We start from the raw sequence: 6,452 nt of genomic DNA, 5'->3' as shown, positions 1-6,452 counted from the left end.
TCATCATCTTACAGTTTGGGAATTTCTACAGCATATATTAAAATATTTCCTCAATTAAATGCTATGGTTGACATGTGAATAATTATTGACTGTGTGCCTGCCTTCATTTCTGATGTACACTTAATTTTAAAAATGAAAGTGACACCCTTGACAGTGTGTAGAAGCCAGTTACCACGAAGAGTACCTTTAGTCAGATTCCGTGCTCACAGACAAAACAAATTAGTGAAAATTATCAAATTTAAACACATTCACTTAAGTTCAACTAGACTGAAATAATAGGAAGTCAATCATTAATATCACAAGCTTTAACTTTTTGTTTAAGAATTTTATACATGCGTATAAAATATTATATGTATATATAATATGTCTTAATTAAATTTACCTCCTGATCCCTTCCGACTGTTTATTCTTTTGTTCACTTTCTACTTTTTCATCCATTTTCCCTCCTTACTTCTCAGATCTGAGTCTACTCAGTACTGCTTGTATGCTGTGTAGTAATTTCTGTAAAATAAAAGATCCATTTTGGAAGAAAGTTTGTTAAGACACAGGATGTTTGAAAGGGAAGGAAAAAATACAGTCTTTCATTGAACTCACAGAGATCCACCTGCCTCTGCCTCCTGAGTGCTGAGATTAAAGGCATGTGCCACTACTGCCAGACTCTTTATTTTCTTTACATATAATATGAATTTATTTAATAACTAAGAATTTTGAAGAATATTTCATAGGTAAATTACCTTCATGGCAAAAAAAAATAAGGAATTCTATTTATACTTGTTTGGATGAAAGCATCACCCTAGCCCTTGGCACCCATCCTAAGAGCAGGAATGGAACAGAAAGCTCCATTTCAAGCCCCCTCCCCCTGGGAGTTGCCTTTGTCTGGACTCTACCTATAGGAAAGCCTGCCTTGTGCTGAACCCTCACCAGGGTCAGGACCACTCCCACAGGCTATTTAGGCTGCAGTCCAGAAAAGGAACACATGGTCTTTGGGTTTTGTGTGGTCTCCCCCTCTCTCTCTTTTTTGCCATGCTTTTTCGTCTACCTGGGAGTGCTGCACTAAACGTGGGCATCTTTTATTCAGTCTAATTTGGTCTGATTGGAATTATTAGCTTTGGCAGAGAGGCTCGTTTTAGGATTATTTCTAATATATAGAGGTCTTCACTGGGGGTCTATTTTTTCCCAGTTATGTGTTGGAAAACACCATTCTTGCATGTTTTCTACCAGGCTAACATGAGCTCCGACTCAGTAAATTCCCCTTTTGGATTACATGCCCATAGGGCTACAGGACCCATTCACGTTTATCTTTGTCAATTTTCAGGCTTTCCATTGAAGTTGCGGCCTCATCAAAAGTCTGACTCATATGGCTAAGCCAGGCTTGGCTGACATGAGATCTGGGTGTTTGGAAACATCTGCCACTCATTTCTCATGCACCCCCGTTTTGACTCAAGAGTTGTCCCAGTGGACATACTGTGATAGACTTGAGTCCCAATAGGCATGAACTTCTAAATGGATCCTTGAGATTCAACCTGGTTACTCAAACTCCCTTGGGTGGCCTTTTACAAAACTCCTTTTAAATTGGACTATCTAACATCTAACATAAAATAAACAAGGTTTCTACCATGTGCTCCAGCCCCACTTCCTTGCCCCCCACCTCAGCTATTTGCTGTTTGTCTCACTCTGGGCTCCTTCCCTCTTCCCCCTCACCCCTCTACCTGTTTGCTGTGCTTCCGTGGCTTCTGCCAACAACCTGTGTTGGGATTTTAAATTGGTCAGCTTTCACAGGTTTCTAAACGTCTTTTATTTGTCTTTCTCTTAGGATAAGTGACCACAGTATATCTGTGTAAGAATGTGGATTTATGTTTCTGTATGCTTGTGTACTCGTTTTAAGATAACTCCAGATTGAAACAGCTCTGGAAAAATTTAAACACGTGGTTAACTGCAATTTTGACCCCACTGCAATCTTGGGTAAGAGTGTTCATGTGTGCTAGTATGCTTTGAATTATTAAAATATCCCTTTTTAATCTTCTTACAGTTACTAGCATTGATAAACAGTAACTAGTTGGATAAAATACATGTCTGAATTTAGTTTATATGCTCAGTTTAAACAACAAGTAATGGTACCCAATTCTCAAGCGCCTTTACAGATCTTAGTGTATGGCATTTAACAAAAGAGCTTCTAACACAGAGACATAGCAGCTCCCACAGCACCATTTAGATCCTCCAAGAAGATACATAGTTGCAAAAGACCTTCTGCCTCCAGGCTTGCCTTTGGGTTTGGCATAGCCACAGACATAGCAAAAAGCAGCCTTTCAGTTCTTCAGATTCTTGGATGCCACCTTGGGAATTGATCTTCTCATCCTGCCAAGACAGGTAGATTACATCTACCCCCCTCATAGGAAAATCTTTGGGCCTCTTGTACTCAGCAGCTAATGGCAAGCACTGCTTCAAGGCTGATGTTTTCCAAGCACTAAGGAGAGATTTGGTTTTGTCTGTGTAGCTAAAAAGCTGTCTCATTTTTGCTCATTTATCCTCTTAGATTTGTCTAATAACATTTGATGACTTAAAGTACTGATAACTTATTAATTCATCCATGGCATTTGATGACATAAGGTACTGTTAACTTATTAGTTCATCTATGGCATTCAATGACTTAAGGTACTAATAGCTCATTACCTCATTTGTTAAGTTTCCGCTAAAAATACAAACAAGTGTGCCTCTTTCACAGGCTTCATAGTTCAGGATTAACAGGTTTTAGTTGTATCTTAAAAATCCAAAGTTTCCAACTGGCTTTAACTGTTTGTCTAATGGCATTTGATAACTTAAGGTACTGATAGTGTAGTGTGGAGCGGCAGGGCTGCATTCCTGGCAACCGGTTGCCCGCGCAGCTAGCTTTACCCAAAATAATTATATGGAAACTGTATTCTTTTAAACACTGCCTGGCCCGTTATCTGTAGCCTCTTATTGGCTAGCTCTTACATATTAATCTAACCCATTTCTAATAATCTGTGTAGCCCACGAGCTGGCTTACCAGGAAAGATCTTAACCTGCCTCTGTCTGGAGTGGGAGAATCATGGCGACTCCTCGACTAAGCTTCTTTCTCCCAGCATTCTCTTCTGTCTACTCCGCCTACCTAATTTTCTGTCCTATGAGGGCCAAGGCAGTTTCTTTATTAGTTAACCAATGAAAGCAACAGATAAGATACAAGACCCACCTCCATCACTGATAGCTCATTACTTTGTATGTTAGGTTTCGGGCTAAAATACAGAGACTTGTGCCTCTTTAACAAGCTTCATAGTCCAGACTAACAGGTTTCAGGTATATCTTAAAATATTCAGAGTTCCCAATTCCCTTTAATTGTTTTTTTTTTTTAAATGTGCATAACTTTTAACCTAAAGCAATAGCCTTTTGCTATAACATCTGTTCGAGTTCTCTTACAGATATCTACAGATTCCTAGAAAAAAGTACTACTGTTGTATCAAAAATCAGGTCTGGCAAAATAAATAAATAAACAAACAAACAACAGTCCTCAGTGCCTATTTTAACCCAAGCCAATTTCAAACATATTTTACAGGTCACTCCTGCTGTCTAGGCCAAGACCAACTTACAAAGCACTCTCCAGACAATGCACCAGCTCCTGGGACTTCACCACTGGTACTGACCCTCCTGAAACAAAGACACCTACCAACTAAAGTCTGGTTTTATTTGCTACTGTGTCCCAATTATACACCTGAGCCTCACCTGTACAATCAGGGTACTCATCTGTCCCATTTTTTTTTCTGGTGGTTAATGAGTTCCCATGGCTAGCCCTATTCATAGGGCCAATGATAACAAAATTCTATAGGTTTCATTAACACTCTCATAGGAACTCTTTCCAAAAATGACCATAATCTTTGATTTTGCATTCTGATCTTTGTTCACACTAATATTTTGAAATGATAAAACTGTGTTTTGATAAGTAGCTCCAGTAGTCACTTTTTTTGTATAAGTCTTTCACAAGGTAACATTAGACATATAATTTGTAGAATTTGGTAGCATGATAGGCCCTTTAACCTGAGAAGTAGTTCCTACAGGTCATATTTCTATAATGGTCTACTTACTTACCAAATTACCTTCTGTGCTATACCAGTGTGATGTTATACTGCTCTAAATATTGTGGTGGAAATAAGTTAACTCAGTGGTTTTTCTCATAATACTAATTCCAAAATCTAAAATTCTGCCATAAATTACCTTGAAGAATACCCCACTGCAAAAGCTATTTTGAACATTTTGATCAGGATGATAGAAAATAAATTATCAGATTTTTTATGCATACTTTTAAAATAGAAAATGAACATTACAAAAAATGGTCAAACATTATGATGTTTGCACTATAATGGAATTCACAGAGCCTTGAGTATTTTACAGATTTCTAGTAAACTGATTTATAACAGAAATGGACTGCTTAAATTCAAATTCTATATTTTGCTCTTTTTTGTCCCCTTGCTGTCTAAACCCCCATTATCTTAATTAACTTTTTAAGCTAACAGAATAAATGATGGATTTCTTATTATACTGTCACACATGCTTCGTTCTTATTCACCTCCTTGACCCCTGGCTGATGCTTCCTCAGGTCTTCACTTGCTAGTCTCCTTCCTGTCTCAGTACCACATTTATGTTTTAGCTCTTAGCATTTCATTGATCTCTGTTTTGTACCACCTTTTCTTCATAACTTAAGATCTTTTCTTCACCATCTCATGATTTTTCTTTATGCAGCAATCAATTTCCTTTCTTTTTATAAAAAAATCTTATTGAATATTAAATATACGTAGCTCAATAACCCAAAAGTAAGCTTAGCTCTTATCAGTTACTGATATCCAAGCCACACCTACATCCTGTATAAAGATGTGTTAGGCATCCATACCCAAGGATGTCCCAGAATGTTATAGAATTAGAAATGATCTGAGTCTGTGAACAGAAAATCCAGTGCTTCTATTCTGTTTAAAATGTGCCTTGATTATTCTGCCTAGTACATTATTTGTGTGATAATCATTCTTGTAACATAGACCTGAGATATGAAACATTGCTTGATTATTTAATATATAATGTAACTACGACCTTGTAGTATTTATATCAGATTATGTATTTAAAATTGTGCATTATGTGCATTTACCACTAGGAAGTCAACCTAGGGAGAAGTTAGGAACAGACCATTCTTTTCTTATGTTAGTTCTAACTTAATCAAGCAGAAGAGGCATTTTTGGAAAGGAGTCTAGGGAGTGCACAGAATTTCATGAAATGCCAAAGAACTAGATTTGGTGTGTGGCACAAAATATGGTTCTATAATCTGAATTTACTGAAAGCATACTGCAGCCAAGGACAACTGAAAGTAGTACTCTTGTTTTGATAAAGGATAGAACAGATTATGATAACACCAGTAACACACACATACACACACACACACACACACACACACTTCATCACACCTTTGCTTCACTGAACACCTCATATTGTTGCTACCATATATGGCCACCAGACTATCTGCTTCATTTTTGATTTCCAATTTCCAAATCCAAACTCTCAAATCTAATTATCTTACCAAGTTATGTGATCTGCCTTAGACACTGTGAGATCTAGGCAATGGATATTTCATGTTTTTAGCTTTTACTATCACAATACAGTTTGCTTCCAAATGAGAACTACAAGAGTGGAAACTGACTTGTCCCCGAATTGGAGGAAACTCACCCATAGAAAACATATGCATCAAAATCGTTCCTGGTTGTGACACTAATTTTACAGGGTTTTCTCCATTCCAGGAACACGCTATTATTTGATACATTTCCAATAGTTTCCATAAGTATAAGAACTGATGTTTTCAAGTAAGCAGAAATTAATTTCTTTTCTACTTCAATAAACTACGTTTAATGAATTTTTATTTGAATATTCAAAATATATGTGTATTCCCATTTTTATGATACCAATATAAAAATTAATCATGAATATAAAATATTTGAGTAGAGATATATAATGATGTTTAACAATTTCTGATCATACTATGTTCAGATTTAATGATCATAGAGTCGTCACTGATAAATGCATTTTTTTTCTTGGCTTACATATAATTCTAATTTTGTAAACATATTTCTCAAAAATAAAGTATATATTTAAGGACAAAGGGTAGAAATACGCTCTCATTGTGTTTTAAAATTTCTTTTTTTTTTTTTTTTTTTTTTTTTACTAAAAACAAACATACAGTTTATTTAGCTATGCAATAAGAAGACTGTATGTAAGCAGTGCACTGTTGGCATGGATGAATGATGCCAGGAAGCAGCCATCATTTTTCTCCTATACCACCTTTGTGTCACCCTCAGTCTTTTATTTTATTTTATTACTTTTAAAAAATACCATCCTGGGTCAGGCGATGGTGGCACACGCCCAGCACTTGGGAGGCAGAGGCAGGCAGATCTCTGTGAGTTCGA

The sequence above is a fragment of the Alexandromys fortis genome, unplaced genomic scaffold (assembly GCF_014885135.2).
Source record: "Alexandromys fortis isolate MF-2015 unplaced genomic scaffold, M_Fortis_MF-2015_v1.1 scaffold_43, whole genome shotgun sequence".
NCBI classification, from domain to species: Eukaryota; Metazoa; Chordata; class Mammalia; order Rodentia; family Cricetidae; genus Alexandromys; species Alexandromys fortis.
The sequence above is the reverse complement of the archived record's forward strand: the minus strand, read 5'-3'. Positions refer to the sequence as shown.